The 14,059-nt window shown below is 42.4% G+C and overlaps 1 pseudogene; it reads right to left on the bottom strand.

Annotated features, from left to right (window-relative positions):
• Window positions 1–8,945: 8,945 nt before the first annotated feature.
• Window positions 8,946–14,059, bottom strand: part of LOC129036196 (bridging integrator 2-like) — a 61,392-nt pseudogene continuing 56,278 nt past the window's right edge.

Below are 14,059 nucleotides of genomic sequence, written 5' to 3'. Positions count from 1 at the left end.
TTCTTATTCCAAGATGGTGTGACCAGACATGCTTCCTGCTCCCCGCTTAGCCCACGGAGTGGCTGTGGTTAGGGGGGTTTCTTAAAATAGCTTTTTAGCCTCTGCCTTCCTATTTTTAGTTTGGTTCAGATCTTAGGCTGCTCCATGCAACTGCATTTATTTTTGATGACAAGATTCCCATCTAAAGTTTTTTTCCTGCCTGATCATTTGATTGGTGGCTGAAGGATTCTAGAGAACCTTTTGTTCTTGAGAGGAAAACAAGAATCCAAAATCAGTGACCAAAAAAAGAAGGCCCAACCTTTAAACCATGAAGTCAGTACCACATCCTTTTTCTCAGCTCCTAGATAATGCTCTCCACCTGTATAACTTCACCAGCGTTTACTCTCAGAATGCCTGCTGTGCCCTTAGCCCCCTTCTAAGAGTTCCTGTCCATAGATTCTTACTTAAGAAAGTGGACGTAGTCAATTCCTTTAACTTCTATGGCCATGTGTTTTACTGTATATCTCTACCACCCACCTATGTTTTGGTCTAGCAGAGAGACCAGACCCAAAGGCAATGAATCTCTGAGCTGACCATTAGTCCAGAAAGAGGCCATATACTTCAGCTTTGTCCAACAGGTATGACAGCAGTTAACCACAACTTATCAAACTCTTACGCTTTGGGAATTCGGGGTTTGAAATATGGAATGTGGCAGGGAGTAAATGATACCAAAGCAGAAAGACAATGAGAATGCTGTACACAATTGTCAAAGTCAAATGCCTGCTGTCCAAAATATCACTACAACAGCCTGTGGATAAGACAAAGCTGAGTGTATTGTTTACCTACTAAGAAAGAACATCAACAAAGTCTTATTAACAAAGTCAGGATACTGATTGACATTTCAAAGTCTGGTTTAAGGTGGGTTCTTTTGATGATGGAGAGGAGTTTAATTAGGATGAGAGCAGGGTTATGATAAAATAATTTAGGATTGTTGCAGACAGCTACGTGAGAATTTTAAGAGAACAAGGTTTAGGATGCATTCTATAGAAGAGTTCATGGATCTTTGGGGAAGTTACTGGAACAAGCAATAATATTTGAAATTTTTATCTTCCTGGGAAAGAATTGCGTTTAATAGTAAAGTTATATTGATGAAGACAGCCAGCTGCATAGACAATTTTGATTCTCACCACAAAGCAAAAGAAGCAAATAAGTAAACAGAAGCATAAGGTAGAAAAACACTGTCCAGAGAAGAAAAACAGAGGATCTGAAACACACCAATAGGTGAGGGCCCAGCGACCAACCTGAACAGCAGAAAGGATGTTTTTTTCTCTCTGATCCAGCCTTTCTTGCTCTAGACAATCTGGATCATCATGCTATCCAGTCAGTAACTTGTACACTGTTCTCATGTTGAGCAAAAAGAATAAACCAATCCAAACAGAGTATTCCATGCTAAGCTTTGGGATCACAAGTTTAAATTCTCACTTACAGTTCCATTCAACAACTTTGGAGATGGAGGGAATTCCATTTGGATATGAGAGAAAAAATTACCAAGTCAAGAAATCATGAATTCTGCCGGCATGTTTAAAACTTTCAGAGCATCAGGCAGGGAGTATAAGCTCATTATGCAATAAATATCAGATCTCACAGCTCGCTTCATATACGTACTACCCTGTGAACTGAAACATGTTCATATTGGAAGTGCATTTGTTTCCAGTTACAAAAATGTGCTGGTTATGATGGATTTGGGAAATATGCTTGTTCTTCTGCATATCCACTCTGTGGCGTAACTCTTCTTCCCTCTTGTTATCTGACTTCTGCTTCCACTTGGGACATCTATCACTCTTGTTATCTACCACAAGCTCCCAAAATTCCATCATTCGAGAGTTAGTCCTTTTTGTTTTGATTAATAGCAACAGTCTGAGTGGTAGGTGATGTGCAAAGAAGAGCCACTCATGAGGGACAGACTATAGCTTCTCACACACGCAAGAGGCATGGGCCGTACAGTAGGAAAACAATTAGGTCAGTTTTGTGCCAGAAATCTTTGTGGTGAGTAAGTTCTTCCCCATATTTCTAAACTTGGAGCTTTTTCCCCCTTACAGCCTACATCTTTCACAAAGATATAACATTTGCTCAATTAAAAAGTCACACAAAATTGTCATTGAAATAAAAATACATATGCAACTATTATTCTGTTCAATAGCCTAAAAATTACATAATATATAGGAAAAAGAATATAAAGCCCCTGTTTATTTCTTCTGGACACACCAAAAAGAAATTTGTCTGCAATCATTGTATTTACCAAAGTGTTGTAGTGTTGCCTGGGACAATCAATAGGAGATTACTTTTCCTTGAGTATCACAAGGTAGTGCAATCCCAGCTCTGCAAATAACTGGTTCTGTGACCTTAGACAAGCTACTTAACATATTATTTGTTCACTTACCAAATAAATGTTTCTTAGGGTTTAACTATTTGCCAGGCTGTGTGCTGAAAACTGGATAAAATGGCAGGTAAAATACAATCCTCACCCTCCATGGCTTTATAGTATAATAATATCTTCAGCTGGAAAATAAGGCAATAACTTCTACTTCAGAAGTTATTAAATTTTTATTTTTAATTTTTGCGGGTACATAGTAGGTATAAATATTTATGGGGTACATGAGTATTTTATATAGGCATGCAATGTGAAATAACATCATGGAGAATGAGGTATCTGTCTCCTCAAGCATTTATCCTTTGAGTAACAAACAATCCAATTACACTCTTTAAGTTATTTTAAAATATGCAACTAAGTTATTATTGACTATAGTCACCCTATTGTCCTATCAAATAGTAGGTGTTATCCATTCTTTCTAACTATTTTTTGGGGGTACCTATTAACAATTCCCACCTCCCCCAGTCCTCCCACTACCCTTCGTAGCCTCTGGTAGCTATCCTTCAACTCTCTATGTCAATGAGTTCAATTGTTTTGATTTTTATATCCCCAAAATAAATGAGAACACCCAATATTTGCCTTTCTGTGCCTGGCTTATTTCACTTGACATAATGACCTCCAGTTCCATCCGTGTTGTAAGGTTATGAGATTTACATGAGATTATTATATGTGAAAAGGGCCTGATTCTGTGAAAGCTCTGTGGTCAATATTTATTTACTGTTATTTCTCTTCTTTTTCTTCCTTAGCAGAGTGTCAAGCATAATTCACTCTGATATGGTGCTAAACCTAACTTGTACATGTCAGAAGTTATATACAGGCAGAGAAGGTAAAAATGCTACATATGCCTGTCAGGTACTCATGCTGCTTCCAGAGGCCAAATTCGCCGTTTGGGTTTTTTAAAGGTTTGGTGGCGGGCTGGTTAAAAAAAGAGTCTGCTATTTTGAAAAAAATAACTATCTTAATTTGGATTCTCCCAGAAGCAGACCCTGAGACAAAGATTAAAGTACAAATAATTTCACTGGGAGGTGACCCCAGGAAATCTCCGTAGAGGATTGGGAAGGGAGATAGGGAAGGAAAGGCAGCGAATAAAGGCTGTGTTACCAAGCAAGTCCTGTTGTTGGCAACTTGGGTTCAGTTCTCTGGGGAATATTTGGAGACAGTGGAGAATTCACAACTCAGAGTTGCTTCCACTGAGGGGTGAGGAGGTTGGGGTATTTTTCCAGGCACCTGCCAACCTCCGTTGGCTGAGAGCTACTCCCAGGGCATCACTCCTAGGTATTTTCATCCTGCCCAAGGCTGGCACTGGGGGAACAGCACATTCCCTGGCCAGAAAATCTCCCAGAAAGGTGTAAGTGCTGGAGGTAAAGAAGATGATGGGGACTGGGCATGGTAGCTCATGTCTGTAATCCCAGCACTTTGGGAGGCCAAGATGGGTGGATGGCCTGAGATCAGGAGTTCAAGACCAACCTGACCAGCATGGTGAAACCCCGTCTCTACTAAAAATATAAAAATTAGCCAGATGTGGTGGTGTGTGCCTGTAATCCCAGCTACTTGGAGGCTGAGGCAGGGAGAATCACTTGAACCTGGGAGACGGAGGTTGCAGTGAGCCAAGATTGTGCCACTGTACTCCAGACTGGGCAACAGAGACTGAGTCTCAGAACAAAACAAAGAGGAGCAGGAGGAAGAGGAGAAGGAGGAGGAGGAAGAGGAGAAGGAGGAGGAGGGAGGAAGAGGAGAGGAGAAGGGGAGGAAGAAGAGGAGGTGGAGGAGGAGGAAGGGAAAGCGGAAGGGGAAGAGGAGGAGGAGGAGGAAGGAGAAGGAGGAGAGGAGAAGAGGAGGAGAGGAGAAGGGGAGGAAGAAGAGGGGGAAGAAGAGGAGGAGGAGGAGGAAGGAGGAGGAGGAGAAGGGGAGGAAGAAGAGGGGGAGGAAGAAGAGGAGGAAGAGGAAGACGAGGAGGAGGAGGATGAAGAGGAGGAGGAGGAGGAGGAAGGGAAAGGGGAAGGGGAAGAGGAGGCGGAGGAAGGGGAGGAAGAAGAGGAGGAAGAAGAGGAGGAAGAAGAGGAGGAGGAAGAAGAGGAGGAGGAGGACGACGAGGAGGAGGAGGAAGCGGAAGGGGAAGGGGAGGAGGGGGAAGGGGAAGGGGAGGAGGGGGAAGGGGAGGAGGGGGAAGGGGAGGAGGAGGAAGGGGAAGAGGAGGAAGAGGAGGAGAAGAAAAAGAAGCATCTTCTGCAATGTTCAAAACGTTTTGACTTGCCACTGAATGATTGTGTTGACTGGAGGTCTTTTCATACTTATTAGAAGTCAGATAAGATCACATAATACCACAGACCTTGATGTAAGTAATTCTCTATTGCCTGAAAGATATTTCCATTCCTTAGCCTGACAGTCCAGTTCTTCCATGAGCTAGCTCTATACTACCCGTCTCTCTCCACTCCTTGATAAGACCCCTTTTGCAAGCACGCAAGAGCCCCAGATGCATATTCCTACCCCAAGAATTATATTCATTCTCTTTCTCCTGCTCAGAATGTCCCCTGCCTTGACCAGTCGACCCTCTTCAAGGCCCACATCAAGCCCTAAGCCTTTTGTTGAGCATCTTGACCACATTCCTGGCCTTCACCTACCCATTCCTAGAGCTTCTTGTCTGCATCACTCATTGAGGACCTTGTACTCCTTGCCCTCCATAGTTTATCATCAAGTGAACAATCCTGTCTCTCCAAGCGGACCACAAATCCTATTCTCATGAGTAGGGAGACTGCATGTTCCTTCTGGAAATAGCCACATCCTTTTTATTTTCACGCTTTCAATAGTCAAGTGCTTAACAAATGTTGAGTTGTTACAGTGACCTGTGTTGCTTCCTCATATCTAACTATATATTAGGCAGTCATACCTCTTTAAGTGCAATGAAGTCTCCCTGAAGTGTAATCCAGGTTTCTGAGAACCAGAAAGCTTAACTGATTCAACAATTACCTTGAACTTTAAAAGGAATTACTAAAAAGTGTTTTAAGGAATCCTACTTACTTCACTGTTTGGCAGCTTCTGCATATCAGGTCCCTTTGCATTTATTGGCATTTATTGCTGTAACATGAAGCAGTATGGTGTCATGATTAGGAGTATGAATTCAGGCACCAAATAGATGTGGGTTAAAAGCATGGGCACACTGATAGTTGTGGCCTCGAGCAAGGGAAATAGCCTCTCTATGCCTCAGTGTGTTCACTTGTGAAATGGTGATATGGTTTGACTGTGTCCCCACCCAAATCTCATTTTGAATTGTAACTCCCACAATTCCCATGTGTTGTAAGAGGAACTTGGTGGGAGGTAATTGAATCATGGGGGGATCTTTCCCATGCTGTTCTTGTGATAGTGACTAAGTCTCAAGAAATCTGATGGTTTTAAAAAGGGGAGTTTCCCTGCACAAGCTCTTTTTCTCTTGTCTGCCATCACATGAGATGTGCCTTTCACCTTCTGCCATGATTGTGAGGCCTCCCCAGCTATGTGGAACTGTAAGTCCATTAAATCTCTTTCTTTTGTAAATTGCCCAGTTTCAGGTATGTCATTATCAGCAGCATGAGAACAGACTAATAAAAATGGGGATAGCATTATCACATCCATAAGTTTTCATGTAAAGCATTTAGCTCAGGCTGTAATAATATAAACCACTCATTACATGTTGACTATCATTATAAGATAGATTAATTTTATATTATAATATGTACCCAAAATTAAATTTAGATTTGGCTATACATTAGCAAAAATTTCAGTTAATTGTACTCTCTCCTATTAAGGAGTACAGCTGGAACTCTCTTAATACACCTCCACTGAACCAATTCACAAAATTAACAACCACTCTCCATTCCCTCTGTAACAAATGCTGACTGACGCTTGTGGGAGGCTGAATTCTCCACAGCAGGAGGCCATGCTTCTGGACACAACCTAGTACTTCTCTTCCCACCTGTGGAGCTGTATTTTCACTAAAGATTCAGCTAGGTTTGCTCCTAAACCTGGTTATGCTAGTTCCCTTCATCATAATTATATAATTTGATTGAATATTACTCAAAATGACAAAATATGGGTATGAAAAAGTAGTAATTATGTTAATAAAAATATAAGTTGAATGTTTTGGAAGGAAAAATAAATTTGGTAAATGTTTAAATGAATGAGGTGTGGGGAAGGCAGCTATAAAAAAACTCTAGAAAAGTTCTACACTCGCGTTTTGTTTTTGTTTTTGTTTTTGCAGGAGGCTTTAAATCCTCACTGTACTTTAAAGATGAAACTGGGAATCATAGAGAAAACAATATGGGGTTAGCTTACACATGAAAATGATGCAGAGCCACGATTAGCCAATTCATGCTCAATGAAAAGACCTTAGACCCACATTGGCAAATGGGTGAATAAATGTACATGTATAGGTTTCAAGTTAAAATATAATGTTTAAGGTGTGTGGTTTTTTTTTTAACAATTCTCATTTATGACCTATTTGATTACTGACTAGCTATGATCTTTATCACAATAAAAATATTTCTTCCCTACTTTGCATTTCAATACAAAGGCTGAAATATAGCTTAGCCTCACTTGTAGGCTAAAAGCCCTGTACAAGTAATCTAGCTTTTTGAGAAGAATCCAGAATCTTTTGCAAATGTGCACCTTAGGGGCTGCATTTTGACAGCTCCATTTCTGAAACAGGGCCAAGAGATGTTTCATCAGTCCTGGTCTCCCCAGTTACTTTACAACACAACCAACCTGCACTCTGGGAGTCAAGAAGTCTCCAGAACGTTCAGTAGGAGCATCCCTATCCCAAGATGTGGTCTGGAATTAGTCTTGTCATCTTACACACAATATACATGTGGTGAACTTGGACCTCTACATACTTTCAGAAATACAGCCCCCCTCCACTCCAAAACTGTCTATGTCTACCTAATCCCTAACCCTTTCAAGGCTTTCTAATCATTTCCCCACTTTCCAGCACCTGGACTTAAACCCTCTATGAGCTCACCTGCCTGGGACCCTGAGGCTCAACTTGATATTATTTATACGATGCTGTGTGAGCTGGAACTTTCCCCTAGATGCAATGGCATATTCAGAAGCATGATACAGTTATCTTCCTGATTTCAAGTGTGGTCCATGTCTGGAGACTCCTAATTTATATCCCACTCGCTGGATCAGATCCTGGGGACCTCCACTGGCCAAACCCACTTTCACCCTACTGGTTAGGATACTACCACTTGGAAAGCCCTGCTGGTTAGGACACTATCATTTGGAAAGCACTGTCATTTGGACTAGATTCCTAGGCTGGGTCCAAGCCTCTGACTCCTTATCCCTCACTGGCCTATTCCTGTGGCATGGTTTACCTCATGGGAAACCTAGTATGGATTGACTATGCCATGAATGAGGGCCATTCTTGGATTCTTGCCTTCGTGGCTTCCACCATATTCTAAATCAAATGCACTCTCCTGCCATTTGGGAAAACAAAGAGTTTAGCCTATTCTAGGTTTATTCCAACTCACCTGGCTTGATCATCTTCTTGGGCAATGTAATTTTAGGATACAGACCAAAATCTGTTTAGCAAAAGTATCTTACTTTGGATTTATCCTGAAATAATTCTGCAGAAATTTTCTGTGGAAGACTTTAAAACAATCACCTGTTTTGGTTTGTTTCCTCTCCTCTACTTCATGAGCTGTTACCTAAGAATAAGAAGAAACATAATAGGGCTTTCCAGAGTTTTCATGTAAGGGCCCCCCACCCTCATACCAAGTAAAGTTTAGAGAAATGGTATGAGGTCAGAGCAATAATGGTGTCATGCCTGATCCTATCCTACATACTAGTTATACTTGCTCCAACAGTTGCATATTTTTTGACATTTTTTACAGTCAAGAGTTGTGTGGGGTTTTCTATTTCAATAAGGAGAAAAAACTATTTTATTTTATTTTTGTTTTTTGAGACAGGGTCTTACTCTGTCACGCAGGCTAGAGCACAATGCTCCACCCCACTGCAGCCTTGACCTCCCAGGCTCAAGTGATCCTCCCGCCTCAGCCTCCCAAGTAGCTGGAACTACAGGTGCCTGCCACCACACCCACCTAATTTTTGTATTTTTTTTTGTCAGAATCAGACTTTATTTAGCAATCTGAAAATGTGTTCTTCTGGCTTTAAGTCTTGCAAAATGGGTCGTAAGTCAAAGACAGATTTGTTCACTATCTCTGAGTATGTGTGCTTATGTTTCTGTATAGACAAGTGTCTGTCTATAGATGCTTTTGCTTTTTATAGTGATTATAGTTCCACTTTAGTTAATGTATAAAGTCTTATTCTAATAATGCTAAAACCTGAATTAAATATTTCTTGAGTCTAATGTTCTCTTCTCCCTCCATCTCTCCCATAAGGCTTCTCTTCTGCCTCCATTAATGTCAGGTCTTTAGAGAGCACCAGCATTCCTACTGAGAACCCAGGGATGGTTGCTGGCTCTTATATCCCTCTGACCTATACCCTCTGGTTGAAGAGCTTCTTTGGGGAGCTTTGGGGTGAGAGGAGTCTTGGCAGTTTCTCTTCAGAGTTGTGCATTTTCACTTGTAGATACCTCTTCTTGAGGTTCAGGTGCTGTGAGGTTGCTCTTGTCTGGTACTGTGGAGACTTAGAGCTGGTCTTGGCCCTCCGAGGAGTCAGCTAAGACAAGCTTATTATCCCCTTTCTTGTCTTCCATCTTCTTTGCCTCTCCAGGCTCTGAAGCAATCTGAGATGTCATTAAGGTGGGAAAAGTGCAAAGTTCTTCGGGGTTCTGATTGTGGATGTTTTCATTTTCTTTGACCTCAGGAGCTCTTACTGGCTTCTCTGGTAGTTCTGGATTAGGAGAGAACTCTAGGGAGTCCTAGGACTTGGAGTCTCAGTCCCCAAGGAGACCCTAGGGCCAGTGGGTGAACCCCCTCCAGAGGCTGGAGGGCTGGAGGGTATGTTCCCTGAGGAGGGCCTGGGCTTGGAGCGGCTCTTGGTGGAGGAGGCCTACTAGGGGGTGCTGAGGTCCTCTGGATATAGGTTCTCTTCTTTGGTTGTTCAGATCCTTCACTTTCTGTGCAGGTTTGGAGGACTACTTCTGTGGCAGATGATGAAGGCTGCCCTGAAGGGCTCAGCGTTCTGCCTGGTGATGGAGCTGGGGTGCTAGGGAGAACTTCCTCCTGGGACTTGCCACTCCCAATGGTAGGAGAGGACTGGGCCTGGGCAGGGCCATTGCAGGCTGGTAGAGGCTCTTCTTCCTCAGAGAAGCTTGCTTCAGATCCTTCCTTCTCTATTTCCTCATCTTCTAAGGGCTCTCTGATCTCAGAATTATCTTCCCCCAGGCTGCATCAGGTGCCAGATCTTCAGTTGTTGCGGCAGATTCACTCTCACCCTTCAAGGAAAGTGTAGAGGGACTAGTAGGTGAGGTAAGAGGACTGGAGGCCATAGATGTTCGAACTGGGGGAAAAATGACTAAAGAGCGCCTGCTGCTGCTTGATAGTCCCTTCACCACAAAGACTTTATTGGAATGTTGCTTCTCCAGTTTGCTCATCACCTCATAGAGATTGTGGTTCAGCTTGCTCATTTCCCTGTAAAAGACATCCCTCAAGTTGGAAATGTTTTGGAAGATGGTCACATAGCAGCCAACATGACTATTATAAAGAATAAGCAGCTCCTCTAAGTAGTTTTTGGTTCAGATCTTCAAACACAGTCTGGGCTTTGTTGAACTCTTCCTCTGCCTTGGCAGTCTTGGCCTCATCTTTCTTCTTGGCATTCTGCACTGCGTCCAGGTGATGTTGGGCACCGTCATAATCCACGAGTTTTCAACCCCACTTGGCAATTCTCTCCTCAATCTCACTGAACTGGGTGAAGTAGTAAACCAAAGGTGAACAATTTGAACAAAGCGCCAACAACTTCTACCAACAACAGGCAGAAGACCACAAGCTATACAAGGACCTCAAGAACTTCCTTAGTGCAGCTAAAGTGATGCATGAAAGTTCAAAAAGAGTATCAGAAACCCTGCAGGAAATCTACAGCAGTGAGTGGGATAGTCATAGGAGCTGAAGGCCATCGTAGGGAATAATGATCTCCTTTGGGAAGACTACGAGGAGCAACTGGCTGACCAGGGTGTGAGGACCACGGAAAACTAATTTTTTTATTTTTTGTAGAGATGAGGTTTTGCCACATTACCCAGGCTGGCCTCAGACTCATGCAATCCACCTGCTTCAGCCACCCAAAGTGCTGGGATTACAGGCTTGAACCACTGCGCCTGGTGACAAAACTATTTTAAACTGGAGAGAAGTGGATGGAATCTATCAAATGTTTGTTGAGCCTACTATGTGCACTGATTCACTCATCCCGCAAGTATTTATGGAGTGTCTGCTCTGTTGAAGTCCCCATGCTGGGTGGGCCCTGCCTGAGGATGCAGAAACTAACAATAGGGCATAATCCTATTGACATGGAGTTTACTGGGCAGGACAAACTTAGATCAAACACCGGCTATTATTGTGTCTGTGGATGGATCATCCTGACATCTTGGTATTTCAGTTGCTAAGTGGTGATTGTATAATTTTTGTGATTTTTATGTCTTTTGTGAGGAGGATGGGCAAATAGGTACAATTTTACCATGTATTATTTTGGAAGTTGGGAGGATAAATGAAAGAGATGAAAGATAGGTTAATTGGTTTGCATATTTAACAGTAGCTTACAGGATAAAGGAGTTAAAATTAAAGGTCAAAATAAGAATTAAAGAGAAATGTGTATTGATGCTATGCACGCTCTCCTGGTTTTCCAACAGCAGTTTAATGGAAAATCAGAAACAATTTTACCACTTTACAATAAACAAAGGAAACATTACCAAGAACAAAACCCTCCCTCTGCTACCTTGAGCCCACTTGTCTCCCCTCTTGCTGGTGTCTCTCTCTCCCACAGACAACACTTTCCAGTCCTGGCACTCCTGCAGTACGTCAGCAGAAATAAGAGCATGTGCCCGGCAGCTACAATTAGCTAGTCACTGAGATTGTGAAAACCCATTCAACTCCCTGGTTTAGACTAAGTGGCATTTTAAATATATCTGTGCTACTAGAGGAAAAGCAGTCAGGAACAAAGACGCCAGTACTGTCTCCAAATAAGAACAAGGCTTCAGTGTCCCTCCATTGGGATAGCAAAAGGATTCAGGACCCTGACACACATGCACAGGTGTTTTCTTTTGCAGACCAATTTGGCCACATTTTGCTGTGGTTTTCATGGCACCGTGGAAATCAGTGTGGTCCCTTAGGAAAGAGGAATGGAGGATCTGTCAGGAAACCTGGATTCTGGAGCCAATGCTGTGGCTTCCTTGAGGCTTCTAGGTCTCAACTTTTCTGCCAAGTGAGGACAGTAATGTTCAACTTCTTACCTCTCAGCACAGAAATGAAAATTAAATGGGTTAATATGTCAAAGTGATTTTTCAAATCGTAAGGAATGATGCCTATAGGAATCATTAACACTGAATGACATTGTTGAATATCAAAGGTCTTTCAATGCAAAATAAGGCAACTACATAGGAGTTTATTATACACGATGATGCTGCAAATCTCTGCACTGCTGCAGAGGTTATCTAGCACTTGAAGAGGTACTGTTTGAGGCTGGTGGAGCCAAAACCACTGACAATGATAAATCTACGGTGTCAGAGGAAAGGACAACACAGGAACTAATGATATTGCAAAAGGTGCTGAGTAGTCAGCATAACCAAATCCAGATGTCCATGGAAGAAGGGCAGGGGGCATGTCTGACAATTGAAATTTACAAACGAGCCCCGAGCCACCATCAGGTGAAAGACATCTCTCCCCTTCCTACCATATGGCCAGAGTGACTTGCAGGTAGCTCAACTATGGGACAGCTTTGGCCTCACTGCTTCCCTTGCTCACCTGGCACATAAAACTAACAAAAATCATTGCTGGAAACAACCCAAATGTCCCTGACTGATGAATGGATGAGTCAAATGTGGTACATCTCTATAATGGAATATTATTCAGCCATAAAAAGGAATGACGTACTGACATATACTACAGTGTGGATGGATCTTGAAAATACATGCTAAGTGAAAGAAGTCAGATACCATGTGACTGGTAAGACACATAATATGTGACACAAAAGGCAACATATTGTGTGACTCCATCTTTATGATATGTCCAGAACAGGCAAATCCTAGAGACAGAAAGCAGATTGGTGTCGCCTAATGCTGGGGAGTTGGGGGAAAACAAGAGTGACTGCCAATGGCGGGTGTTAAAAATTATCTAAAAATTGATTGTGATGATTGTTGCACATATCTGTGAATATACTAAAAACCATTGAATTGTGTACTTTAAATGGGAAACTTGCAATTTTTTTTTTTTAAGTCACGTTCCCTCTCTGACCTGTTCCTAACTAACATTGGCATTCTCTGGCCAAGGCCAACAGCATCACACAGTTAAATCTACTCTCTCCCATTAGTGCTCCTATGAAGAGATGGCTGTGTGCAGGGACAGGGCTCTGAAACCTTATCGCAGACCCATGCTGCAGTTCTTAGGCGAGGCTTCCTCAGGGCACTTTTAATAGTCTGTCTTCCTTCAAGCCTCTATTAAATTAGAACAATGTAGGTATTTTGCTTTCTCTGTTTTCTTTCATGGTCTTCTCAGAATCAGATTAGAGAGACAAAAATAAACAAACTCTCTGCTTTTCAAAACCAATGACTATTTAAAATGGATCTGTCTAGGTTAGGGACAGACAGCCTTGGTCCCAACCGGTAGCCACTAGCTGACATTTCTGCACAAACCCACAGTTATCACCTTTGCTCTTACTTATGCCTTATGATGTTTCCCATTTACCCAAAATAGGTCATTCTTATTACTCTCTCTCATGGGCTTTTGTCTTTCTTAGCAGTTTTGTGTGGGTGTTTGCTTATATCACCATATCCCCCCCTCCCCCCACCCCACCGCGCTGCTCTGTAGCCTGCAAGGGTTACCACAGTGTAGCAGCTCTGACAGTGAAGTTCACATTCCTGGCCCCAGAACCTGGCACAGACAAGACCTCCAATAAACATTTACTGAAGACATAATAAAGCCCTCAGAGTACTGCTTTGGAGGTGAGCCATGGTCAAGATTGCCTCATTTCCTTTAAGTAATAAGTAATATTTAGTCAAAAGAGTCTGAGCTCCTCCACCTGTCCTTAAACCAATTTGTAGTGAGCACACATTTTCTCCCAAGTGTTCTTCCCTTTGGAGACCACCCATCATCTATGGAGTCTTGAGGGGTTGGTCGTTTGGCCCCACATGTGGTCAATGATATAGCCAGTCGTTGTTATTCTGGCCACTTTGATTGGCTAAAGGTTGGGCACATGACCAAAACTTGGCAGATTGGAGTCCTCTTGAAACATCTCCACCAGCACTTTCAGGAGAGATGTTCTAAGAGAGTTTCTCAATGTCAGCCCTCTTGACATTTTGTTCTGGATAATTGTCTGTTTTATGGGAGCTGTCTTGTACATTCTAGGATGTTCAGTAGCATTCCCAGTAGATGCCAGTAACAAGCCCCAGTTGTGACAACCAAAAATATTTGTAGACATTGACAAATTTCCATGGGGGTGGGGTGCAAAATTAACCCTAGTTAGGAACCACTGCTGTAAGATGTGCCAGTGAGGACAAAATAAACTGGACTT

Source organism: Pongo pygmaeus, chromosome 4, assembly GCF_028885625.2.
Source record: "Pongo pygmaeus isolate AG05252 chromosome 4, NHGRI_mPonPyg2-v2.0_pri, whole genome shotgun sequence".
Classification (NCBI taxonomy): Eukaryota; Metazoa; Chordata; class Mammalia; order Primates; family Hominidae; genus Pongo; species Pongo pygmaeus.
Note: the sequence above shows the minus strand (reverse complement) of the source record. Positions and strands in the feature narration are given on the sequence as shown.